The sequence below is a fragment of the Syngnathus floridae genome, unplaced genomic scaffold (genome assembly GCF_059516105.1).
Source record: "Syngnathus floridae isolate MCC-2025c unplaced genomic scaffold, RoL_Sflo_1.0 HiC_scaffold_28, whole genome shotgun sequence".
In the NCBI taxonomy this organism is placed as follows: Eukaryota; Metazoa; Chordata; class Actinopteri; order Syngnathiformes; family Syngnathidae; genus Syngnathus; species Syngnathus floridae.
This window is the reverse complement of record NW_028284057.1, coordinates 709998-722500: the sequence shown is the minus strand read 5'-3', so window position 1 is coordinate 722500 and position 12503 is coordinate 709998.

Here is a 12503-nt window from a genome sequence, read left to right as displayed (position 1 = left end):
GCGGTGACAAAAAACATCCACCCCTGGTACCTAAAATTTTCTCCAGCGGCGGGCCCTTGGCTGAAACTTTCTCCGGGCCGCGCAACACGCACTTTCCGCCGGACGCCGGTCCCAAAGCGCCACCCCGGACCACCACAAGGCAACAGCCACCATCCCCAAGCGCCACCCCCGACCGAAACAAGTCGACGGCCACCAGGCGACCACCACCACCATCCCCAAGCGCCACCCCCGACCGCCACCAGGCGACAGCCACCATCCCCAAGCGCCACCCCCGACCGCCACCAGGCGACAGCCACCATCCCCAAGCGCCACCCCCGACCGCCACAAGGCGACCGCCACCATCCCCAAGCGCCACCCCCCGACCGCCACCCCCCGACCGCCACAAGGCGACCGCCACCATCCCCAAGCGCCACCCCCCGACCGCCACCCCCCGACCGCCACAAGGCGACCGCCACAAGGCGACCGCCACCATCCCCAAGCGCCACCCCCCGACCGCCACCCCCCGACCGCCACCAGCCGACCGCCACCAGCCGACCGCCACCAGCCGACCGCCACCAGCCGTTCGCGGTGTGCGCCTCCGGCGCCACCGGTCCCAAGCACCATCCCCAAGCACCATCCCCGACCGCCACCCCCCGACCGCCACCAGCCGACCGCCACCAGCCGACCGCCACCAGCCGACCGCCACCAGCCGTTCGCGGTGTGCGCCTCCGGCGCCACCGGTCCCAAGCACCATCCCCAAGCACCATCCCCGACCGCCACCCCCCGACCGCCACCCCCCGACCGCCACCAGCCGACCGCCACCAGCCGACCGCCACCAGCCGACCGCCACCAGCCGTTCGCGGTGTGCGCCTCCGGCGCCACCGGTCCCAAGCACCATCCCCAAGCACCATCCCCGACCGCCACCCCCCGACCGCCACCCCCCGACCGCCACCCAGCGACCGCCACCAGCCGACCGCCACCAGCCGACCGCCACCAGCCGTTCGCGGTGTGCGCCTCCGGCGCCACCGGTCCCAAGCACCATCCCCAAGCACCATCCCCGACCGCCACCCCCCGACCGCCACCAGCCGACCGCCACCCAGCGACCGCCACCCGCCGTTCGCGGTGTGCGCCGTTATCCGCCTCTCGGTGGTCCTTGCCGGGCGTGGGTCGGCGTCCGCTGTCGGTACTTTACGGGACCATAATTGGCCCGCGGACCAGCTAGCGGGGCTCTTTTGAGAGCTTACCCGCCTTCGCTGGTTCCCTGGTCGGCCACGAGTGGCGAGAATTCGGCCTCTTCGCCCGGAGCGCGGCTCAACTTCAGCGAAAATGCACTAAGTGCCAAAGCCCATTCATTTACAACGGCGTGTCCGCCAGAGGGCGCGTTTCCCGCCGCGGACCGGCCGGCGGGGCTCGTCGGAGAGCGTGTCCGCCTCTGGGTGGTCCTTGCCGGGCGTGGGTCGGCGTCCGCTGTCGGTAGGTGACGGGACCATAATCGGCCCGCGGACCAGCCGGCGGGGCTCTCTTGAAAGCTTACCCGCCTTCGCTGGTTCCCCGGTCGGCCGCGAGTAGCGAGAATTCGGCCTCTTCGCCCGGAGCGCGGCTCAACTTTTGCGAAAATGCACTAAGTGCCAAAGCCCATTCATTTACAACGGCGTGTCCGCCAGAGGGCGCATTTCCCGCCGCGGACCGGCCGGCGGGGCTCGTCGGAGAGCGTGTCCGCCTCTCGGTGGTTCCTGCCGGGCGTGGGTCGCCGTCCGCTGTCGGTACTTTACGGGACCACGTTCGGCCCGCGGACCAGCCGGCGGGGCTCTCTTGAAAGCTTACCCGCCTTCGCTGGTTCCCCGGTCGGCCACGAGTAGCGAGAATTCGGCCTCTTCGCCCGGAGCGCGGCTCAACTTCAGCGAAAATGCACTAAGTGCCAAAGCCCATTCATTTACAACGGCGCGTCCGCCAGAGGGCGCATTTCCCGCCGCGGACCGGCCGGCGGGGCTCGTCGGAGAGCGTGTCCGCCTCTCGGTGGTTCCTGCCGGGCGTGGGTCGGCGTCCGCTGTCGGTAGGTGACGGGACCCCGTTCGGCCCGCGGACCAGCCGGCGGGGCTCCATAGAAAGCTTACCCGCCTTCGCTGGTTCCCTGGTCGGCCACGAGTGGCGAGAATTCGGCCTCTTCACCTGGAGCGCGGAGCGACTTTTGCTAAAATTTTTCTAAGTGCCAAGGGCTCTCGCGCCGCGATGCGTCCGCCTCTGCTGGTTCCCCGGTCGGCCACGAGTAGCGATAATTCGGCCTCTTCACCTGGAGCCCGGAGCGACTTTAGCCATTTTTTTTCTAAGTGCCAAGGACTCTTGCGCCGCGATGCGTCCGCCTCTGCTGGTTCCCCGGTCGGCCACGAGTGGCGAGAATTCGGCCTCTTCACCTGGAGCACGGAGCGACTTTTGCCAATTTTTTTCTAAGTGCCAAGGGCTCTTGCGCCGCGATGCGTCCGCCTCTGCTGGTTCCACGGTCGGCCACGAGTGGCGAGAATTCGGCCTCTTCACCTGGAGCGCGGAGCGACTTTTGCCATTTTTTTTTCCTAAGTGCCAAGGGCTCTCGCGCCGCGATGCGTCCGCCTCTGCTGGTTCCCCGGTCGGCCGCGAGTGGCGAGAATTCGGCCTCTTCACCCGGAGCCCGGGCCGACTTCCGCCGATATGATCACATCATGATCCTATAGCGAGTGTCGTATAACCATAACATGATGTACAAAATAAATATATAAATATTAACATGACCTATAAACATTAAATATATAAATATTAACATCACCTATCAACATTAAATATATAAATATTAACATCACCTATAAACATTAAACATATAAATATTAACATCACCTATAAACATTATGAATACCATGTTTATAACCGAATGCTCATTTTGTATTATTTGGCTGTAAATGCGAGCATAAGTTGTATATATCATGTATTTATCCACGAACCGTTAAAGAGATGTCAAGTGAGGCTACCTTAAGAGAGTCATAGTTACTCCCGCCGTTTACCCGCCTCTGTGCGAGTGGCGGTGTAATTTCTCTCCGTGTCCGCTGGAGGGAGGTATTTCCCCGTTACGACCTCCGGGAAGATCACCGGGACGCGGAGAACGCTAAGCCGGGGCGCTGGAAGCCTCGTTCGGCTTAGAAAGTGAGGAGGAATGCATCGTGAGAACCGGCTGGAGGTGCTTTGGAAGCTCATCGGCCCGCGGAAAACGCTTAGCCGGGGCTCTGGAAGCCTCGTTCGGCTTAAACAGTGAGGAGGAAAGCACTCGGGGAACCGGCTGGAGGTGCTGTGGAAGTTCAGCGGGCCGCGTAAAACGCTTAGCCGGGGCTCTGGAAGCCTCGTTCGGCTTATAAAGTGAGGAGGAAAGCACCCGTGGAACCGGCTGGAGGTGCTGTGGAAGTTCAGCAGGCCGCGTAAAACGCTTAGCCGAGGCTCTGGAAGCCTCGTTCGGCTTAAAGAGTGAGGAGTGAAGCACCCGGAGAACCGGCTGGAAGTGCTGTGGAGGCTCGGCGGGCCGCGTAAAACGCTCAGCCGGGGCTCTGGAAGCCTCCTCGGGGGTCAAGAGTTAGGAGAAAAAGCACCCCCGAGAACCGGCCGGGTCCTCCACGAACCGTGAAAAAGATGTCGAGTGCCGCTACCTTAAGAGAGTCATAGTTACTCCCGCCGTTTGGCCGAAGGTGTGTTTACTCGCCGTGTCCGCTGGAGGGAGGTATTTCCCCGCTCCAACGTCACCGGCGGCTTCCGAACGTCTCCCCGAGCGCTCGGAAGTCCGCGCGGGGGGGAGAAGCGGGCCGTGCGAGGTACCGGATGGAGCTGGACCGTCACCGGGTCCGCTCGTCGTGCGCGCCGGCCGCTGGAAGTCGAAAAAAGCTCCGCGATCTCATCCGCGGAGTGCAGATCCGCTGGGCTGGAGCTATTTTGGGCCACTTGGCGCGCGCGCACGGCCTCCCGGAGGTGCCGGGTGGAGTGCGCGAGCGCACCGGCCGCTGGAAGTCGCATAAAGCTCCGCGATCTCATCCGCGGTGCTTGTAAACAGCCGATCCGGTCGTCTTGGAGCTATTTTCGGCCACTTGGCGCGCGCGCACGGCCTCCCGGAGGTGCCGGGTGGAGTGCGCGAGCGCACCGGCCGCTGGAAGTCGCATAAAGCTCCGCGATCTCATCCGCGGAGCTTGTAAAGTGCAGATCCGCTGGGCTGGAGCTATTTTGGGCCACTTGGCGCGCGCGCACGGCCTCCCGGAGGTGCCGGGTGGAGTGCGCGAGCGCACCGGCCGCTGGAAGTCGGATAAAGCTCCGCGATCTCATCCGCGGTGCTCACAAACAGCCGATCCGGTCGGCTAGGAGCTATTTTCGGCCACTTGCGCATGCGCACGGCCTCCCGGAGGTTCCGGGCGGCGTGCGTAAGCGCACGGGCCGCTGGAAGTCGAATAATGCTCCGCGATCTCATCCGCGGTGCCTACAACTAGCCGATCCGGTCGGCCTGGAGCTATTTTCGGCCACTTGGCCCGCGCGCACGGCCTCCCGGCTGTCCCGGTGGTCCCGGTCGCCTCCGCGGACGGTTAAAAAAATCTCAAGTGAGCCTACCTTAAGAGAGTGACAGTTACTCCCGCCGTTTGGCCGCTCAAAGTGCCATCAGACGCGCAGCAACGGGTGTGTGCGCTAAGTGCGAGAGGTGGCGTATTTACCCGCCGTGTCCGCTAGAGGGAGGTATTTCCCCGTTACAAGCTCCGGGAAGATCAGCGGGACGCGGAGAACGCTTAGCCGGGGTGCTGGAAGCCTCCTTCGGCTTAGAAAGTGAGGAGAAAAGCACCCCGAGGACCGGCTGGAGGTGCTGTGGAAGTTCGGCGAGCCGCGCAAAACGCTTAGCCGGGGCTCTGGAAGCCTCGTTCGGCTTAAACAGTGAGGAGGAAAGCAGCCGGGGAACCGGCTGGAGGTGCGGTGGAAGCTCAGCGGGCCGCGTAAAACGCTTAGCCGGGGCTCTGGAAGCCTCGTTCGGCTTAAACAGTGAGGATGGGAGCACCCGGAGAACCGGCTGGAGGTGCTGTGGAAGTTCAGCGGGCCGCGTAAAACGCTTAGCCGGGGCTCTGGAAGCCTCGTTCGGCTTAAACAGTGAGGATGGGAGCACCCGGAGAACCGGCTGGAGGTGCTGTGGAGGCTCGGCGGGCCACGTAAAACGCTTAACCGGGGCTCTGGAAGCCTCGTTCGGCTTAAGAAGCGAGGAGGAATGCACCCGGAGAATGACATTTTGAAAAGATTTGACTATAAATGCGATCATATGTAGTATATATCACATATTTATCCACGAACCGTTCAAGAAAATGTCAAATGAGCCTAACTTAAGAGAGTGACTGTTACTCCCGCCGTTTGGCCGCTCAAAGTGCCACCGGACGCGCAGCAACGGGTGTGTGCGCTAAGTGCGAGAGGTGGCGTATTTACCCGCCGTGTCCGCTGGAGGGAGGTAATTCCCCGTTACGACCTCCGGGGAGATCAACGGGACGTGGAGAACGCTTAGCCGGGGCTCTGGAAGCCTCGTTCGGCTTAGAAAGTGAGGAGGAAAGCAGCCGGGGAACCGGCTGGAGGTGCTCTGGAAGCTCAGCGGGCCGCGCAAAACGCTTAGCCGGGGCTCTGGAAGCCTCGTTCGGCTTAAACAGTGAGGAGGAAAGCAGCCGTGGAACCGGCTGGAAGTGCTGTGGAGGCTCGGCGGGCCGCGTAAAATGCTTAGCCGGGGTGCTGGAAGCCTCGTTCGGCTTAAAGAGTGAGGAGTAAAGCACCATGAGGACCGTCTGGAGGTCTTCTGGAAGCACAGCGGGCCGTGGAGAACGCTTAGCCGGGGTGCTGGAAGCCTGGGCCGGCTTAGAGAGTGAGGAGTAAAGCACCATGAGGACCGGCTGGAGGTCTTCTGGAAGCACAGCGGGCCGTGGAGAACGCTTAGCCGGGGTGCTGGAAGTCGAGTAAGGCTCAGCCATCTCGTCCAAGGTGCTTACAAAGTGCATGTCCGCTCGGCTGGAGGTATTTCCGGCCACCCGGCGCGTGTGCACGGCCTCTGGGTGGCTCCGGGCCGGCTAGAATTCCGGACCGCGATCGCTAACTCGCGGGACCCTAAATGGCCCGCGGACCAGCCGGCGGGACCTCGGTGACCACCCATCCGCCTCGCGGTGGTCCCCGGCCGGGTAGAATTCCGGACCGCGATCGGTACCTCGCGGGACCCTAAATGGCCCGCGGACCAGCCGGCGGGACCTCGGTGAGCACCCATCCGCCTCGCGGTGGTTCCCGGCCGGCTAGAATTCCGGACCGCGATCGCTAACTCGCGGGACCCTAAATGGCCCGCGGACCAGCCGGCGGGACCTCGGTGACCACCCATCCGCCTCGCGGTGGTCCCCGGCCGGGTAGAATTCCGGACCGCGATCGGTACCTCGCGGGACCCTAAATGGCCCGCGGACCAGCCGGCGGGACCTCGGTGAGCACCCATCCGCCTCGCGGTGGTTCCCGGCCGGCTAGAATTCCGGACCGCGATCGCTAACTCGCGGGACCCTAAATGGCCCGCGGACCAGCCGGCGGGACCTCGGTGAAGACCCATCCGCCTCGCGGTGGTCCCCGGCCGGGTAGAATTCCGGACCGCGATCGCTAACTCGCGGGACCCTAAATGGCCCGCGGACCAGCCGGCGGGACCTCGGTGAAGACCCATCCGCCTCGCGGTGGTCCCCGGCCGGCTAGAATTCCGGACCGCGATCGGTAACTCGCGGGACCCTAAATGGCCCGCGGACCAGCCGGCGGGACCTCGGTGAAGACCCATCCGCCTCGCGGTGGTCCCCGGCCGGCTAGAATTCCGGACCGCGATCGGTAACTCGCGGGACCCTAAATGGCCCGCGGACCAGCCGGCGGGACCTCGGTGACCACCCATCCGCCTCGCGGTGGTCCCTGGCCGGCTAGAATTCCGGACCGCGATCGCTAATTTGCGGGACCCTAAATGGCCCGCGGACCAGCCGGCGGGACCTCGGTGAGCACCCATCCGCCTCGCGGTGGTTCCCGGCCGGCTAGAATTCCGGACCGCGATCGCTAACTCGCGGGACCCTAAATGGCCCGCGGACCAGCCGGCGGGACCCGCTCCACTTCCTATCCGCCTTCGCTGGTTCCCAAGTCGGCCAGAATTCCGGACCGCGATCGCTAACTCGCGGGACCCTAAATGGCCCGCGGACCAGCCGGCGGGACCTCGGTGAGCACCCATCCGCCTCGCGGTGGTTCCCGGCCGGCTAGAATTCCGGACCGCGATCGCTAACTCGCGGGACCCTAAATGGCCCGCGGACCAGCCGGCGGGACCTCGGTGAAGACCCATCCGCCTCGCGGTGGTCCCTGGCCGGGTAGAATTCCGGACCGCGATCGGTAACTCGCGGGACCCTAAATGGCCCGCGGACCAGCCGGCGGGACCTCGGTGACCACCCATCCGCCTCGCGGTGGTCCCTGGCCGTGTAGAATTCCGGACCGCGATCGGTAATTCGCGGGACCCTAAATGGCCCGCGGACCAGCCGGCGGGACCTCGGTGAGCACCCATCCGCCTCGCGGTGGTTCCCGGCCGGCTAGAATTCCGGACCGCGATCGCTAACTCGCGGGACCCTAAATGGCCCGCGGACCAGCCGGCGGGACCTCGGTGAAGACCCATCCGCCTCGCGGTGGTCCCTGGCCGGGTAGAATTCCGGACCGCGATCGGTAACTCGCGGGACCCTAAATGGCCCGCGGACCAGCCGGCGGGACCTCGGTGACCACCCATCCGCCTCGCGGTGGTCCCTGGCCGGGTAGAATTCCGGACCGCGATCGGTAACTCGCGGGACCCTAAATGGCCCGCGGACCAGCCGGCGGGACCTCGGTGACCACCCATCCGCCTTCGCTGGTTCCCAAGTCGGCTAGAATTCCGGACCGCGATCGCTAACTCGCGGGACCCTAAATGGCCCGCGGACCAGCCGGCGGGACCCACTTGACTTCCTATCCGCCTTCGCTGGTTCCCAAGTCGGCTAGAATTCCGGACCGCGATCGGTAACTCGCGGGACCCTAAATGGCCCGCGGACCAGCCGGCGGGACCTCGGTGACCACCCATCCGCCTTCGCTGGTTCCCAAGTCGGCTAGAATTCCGGACCGCGATCGCTAACTCGCGGGACCCTAAATGGCCCGCGGACCAGCCGGCGGGACCCACTTGACTTCCTATCCGCCTTCGCTGGTTCCCAAGTCGGCTAGAATTCCGGACCGCGATCGGTAACTCGCGGGACCCTAAATGGCCCGCGGACCAGCCGGCGGGACCTCGGTGACCACCCATCCGCCTTCGCTGGTTCCCAAGTCGGCTAGAATTCCGGACCGCGATCGCTAACTCGCGGGACCCTAAATGGCCCGCGGACCAGCCGGCGGGACCCACTTGACTTCCTATCCGCCTTCGCTGGTTCCCAAGTCGGCTAGAATTCCGGACCGCGATCGGTAACTCGCGGGACCCTAAATGGCCCGCGGACCAGCCGGCGGGACCTCGGTGACCACCCATCCGCCTTCGCTGGTTCCCAAGTCGGCTAGAATTCCGGACCGCGATCGCTAACTCGCGGGACCGCAATTGGCCCGCGGACCAGCCGGCGGGACCCACTCCACTTCCTATCCGCCTTCGCTGGTTCCCAAGTCGGCCACAAATTACGATTATTCGGCCTCTCGCTCTGGAAGTGCCATCGGCACTTGCTCGGAAAAGTGTCCGCCTCTTCTGGTTCCCTAGGTCGGCCGCCAAAAGCGAAAAATCGGCCTCTACCCCGTTTGGGTACCAGGGGTAGGGTGCAGTACCAACTTTGGTCTTCAGGTGCGCCAGAGCGCGATGGTTGGTCCCACTAGTCAGCGTACTCATCGACGGTTTACTCCCCTTTCGCAAAATATAGTCGTCACGTATGTGCAGGACTGTTTATTTTTATTTTGAAAAATTTTCTAAGTGCCAGCGGACGCTGGCACACGACGTGTCCGAGCCACGATGGTGCCCAGGCCGGACAGCGACGGCGAAAAAGCCGATTCTGGAAGTTTCGAATATGCCAACGGCAAAAGCGGCGTGATGTGTCCGCCTCGGCTGGTTCTCCGGTCGGCCAGAAAAAGTGAAAATTCGGCCTCTCGCTCTGGAGGTCCGACGAACTTTGGCGAATATTTTCTAAGTGCCAACGGGTGTTACACCGTAATGTGTCCGACGCGGCTGGTTCCTCCGGTCGGCCAGAAAAAGTGAAAATTCGGCCTCTTCGCCTGGAAGTCCGGCCGACTTGGGCGAATATTTTCTAAGTGCCAACGGGTGTTGCGCCGAAATGTGTCCGACTCGGCTGGTTCCCCGAGTCGGCCCGAACGAGCGAAAATTCGGCCTCTTCGCCTGGAAGTCCGACGAACTTTGGCGAATATTTTCTAAGTGCCAACGGGTGTTCGGCCGTAATGTGTCCGACTCGGCTGGTTCCCCGAGTCGGCCCGAACGAGCGAAAATTCGGCCTCTTCGCCTGGAGGTCCAACGAACTTTGGCGAATATTTTCTAAGTGCCAACGGGTGTTACGCCGAAATGTGTCCGACTCGGCTGGTTCCCCGAGTCGGCCCGAACGAGCGAAAATTCAGCCTCTTCGCCTGGAAGTCCGGCCGACTTTGGCGAATATTTTCTAAGTGCCAACGGGTGTTCGGCCGTAATGTGTCCGACTCGGCTGGTTCCCCGAGTCGGCCCGAACGAGCGAAAATTCAGCCTCTTGCTCTGGAAGTCCTGCCAACTTGAGCGAATATTTTCTAAGTGCCAACGGGTCTTGCCCGGAAAAGTGTCCGACTCGGCTGGTTCCCCGAGTCGGCCCGAACGAGTGAAAATTCGGCCTCTTGCTCTGGAAGTCCTGCCAACTTGAGCGAATATTTTCTAAGTGCCATCGGGTCTTGCCCGGAAAAGTGTCCGACTCGTCTGGTTCCCCGAGTCGGCCCGAACGAGCGAAAATTCGGCCTCTTGCTCTGGAAGTCCTGCCAACTTGAGCGAATATTTTCTAAGTGCCATCGGGTCTTGCCCGGAAAAGTGTCCGACTCGGCTGGTTCCCCGAGTCGGCCCGAACGAGCGAAAATTCGGCCTCTTGCTCTGGAAGTCCTGCCAACTTGAGCGAATATTTTCTAAGTGCCATCGGGTCTTGCCCGGAAAAGTGTCCGACTCGGCTGGTTCCCTAGTTCGGCCACATAATGTGAAAATTCGGCCTCTTGCTCTGGAAGTCCTGCCAACTTGAGCGAATATTTTCTAAGTGCCATCGGGTCTTGCCCGGAAAAGTGTCCGACTCGGCTGGTTCCCCGAGTCGGCCCGAACGAGCGAAAATTCGGCCTCTTGCTCTGGAAGTCCTGCCAACTTGAGCGAATATTTTCTAAGTGCCATCGGGTCTTGCCCGGAAAAGTGTCCGACTCGGCTGGTTCCCCGAGTCGGCCCGAACGAGCGAAAATTCGGCCTCTTGCTCTGGAAGTCCTGCCAACTTGAGCGAATATTTTCTAAGTGCCATCGGGTCTTGCCCGGAAAAGTGTCCGACTCGGCTGGTTCCCTAGTTCGGCCACATAATGTGAAAATTCGGCCTCTTGCTCTGGAAGTCCTGCCAACTTGAGCGAATATTTTCTAAGTGCCATCGGGTCTTGCCCGGAAAAGTGTCCGACTCGGCTGGTTCCCCGAGTCGGCCCGAACGAGCGAAAATTCGGCCTCTTGCTCTGGAAGTCCTGCCAACTTGAGCGAATATTTTCTAAGTGCCATCGGGTCTTGCCCGGAAAAGTGTCCGACTCGGCTGGTTCCCTAGTTCGGCCACATAATGTGAAAATTCGGCCTCTTGCTCTGGAAGTCCTGCCAACTTGAGCGAATATTTTCTAAGTGCCATCGGGTCTTGCCCGGAAAAGTGTCCGACTCGTCTGGTTCCCCGAGTCGGCCCGAACGAGCGAAAATTCGGCCTCTTGCTCTGGAAGTCCTGCCAACTTGAGTGAATATTTTCTAAGTGCCATCGGGTCTTGCCCGGAAAAGTGTCCGACTCGGCTGGTTCCCTAGTTCGGCCACATAATGTGAAAATTCGGCCTCTTGCTCTGGAAGTCCTGCCAACTTGAGCGAATATTTTCTAAGTGCCATCGGGTCTTGCCCGGAAAAGTGTCCGACTCGTCCGGTTCCCTAGTTCGGCCACATAATGTGAAAATTCGGCCTCTTGCTCTGGAAGTCCTGCCAACTTGGGCGAATATTTTCTAAGTGCCATCGGGTCTTGCCCGGAAAAGTGTCCGACTCGGCTGGTTCCCCGAGTCGGCCCGAACGAGCGAAAATTCGGCCTCTTGCTCTGGAAGTCCTGCCAACTTGAGCGAATATTTTCTAAGTGCCATCGGGTCTTGCCCGGAAAAGTGTCCGACTCGGCTGGTTCCCTAGTTCGGCCACATAATGTGAAAATTCGGCCTCTTGCTCTGGAAGTCCTGCCAACTTGGGCGAATATTTTCTAAGTGCCATCGGGTCTTGCCCGGAAAAGTGTCCGACTCGGCTGGTTCCCCAGTTCGGCCACATAATGTGAAAATTCGGCCTCTTGCTCTGGAAGTCCTGCCAACTTGAGCGAATATTTTCTAAGTGCCATCGGGTCTCTCCCGGAAAAGTGTCCGACCCGTCCGGTTCCCTAGTTCGGCCACATAATGTGAAAATTCGGCCTCTTGCTCTGGAAGTCCTGCCAACTTGGGCGAATATTTTCTAAGTGCCATCGGGTCTCTCCCGGAAAAGTGTCCGACTCGTCCGGTTCCCTAGTTTGGCCACATAATGTGAAAATTCGGCCTCTTGCTCTGGAAGTCCTGCCAACTTGAGCGAAAATTTTCAAAGTGCCATCGGGTCTCTCCCGGAAAAGTGTCCGACTCGTCCGGTTCCCTAGTTCGGCCACATAATGTGAAAATTCGGCCTCTTGCTCTGGAAGTCCGACGAACTTTGGCGAATATTTTCTAAGTGCCATCGGGTCTCTCCCGGAAAAGTGTCCGCCTCGTCCGGTTCCCTAGTTCGGCCACGGAATGTGAAAATTCGGCCTCTCTGAGGTACCAGGGGTACGCATTTAGGTACCAGGGGTAGTCGCTGAGGTACCAGGGGTATGCATTTAGGTACCAGGGGAGACCACTACGGTCTGTTGGTCCCCCTAGTTAGTGTACTCATCGGTTTACTCCCCTTTCGCAAAATATAGTCGGCACGTATGTGCACGACTGTTTATTTTTATTTTGAAAAATGTTCTAAGTGCCAACGGAAGCTGGCACACGAACTGTCCGAGCCACGATGGTGCCCAGGCCGGACAGCGACGGCGAAAAAGCCGATGTGTGTTTGATGGAAGTTTCGAATATTTTCAAAGTGCCAACGGCACTTGCGGGGTGATGTGTCCGCCTCGTCTGGTTCCCCAGGTCGGCCAGAACAAGTGAAAATTCGGCCTCTTCTCCTGGAAGTCCGGCCAAGTTTGGCGAATATTTTCAAAGTGCCAACGGCACTTGCGGGGCGATGTGTCCGCCTCGTCTGGTTCCCC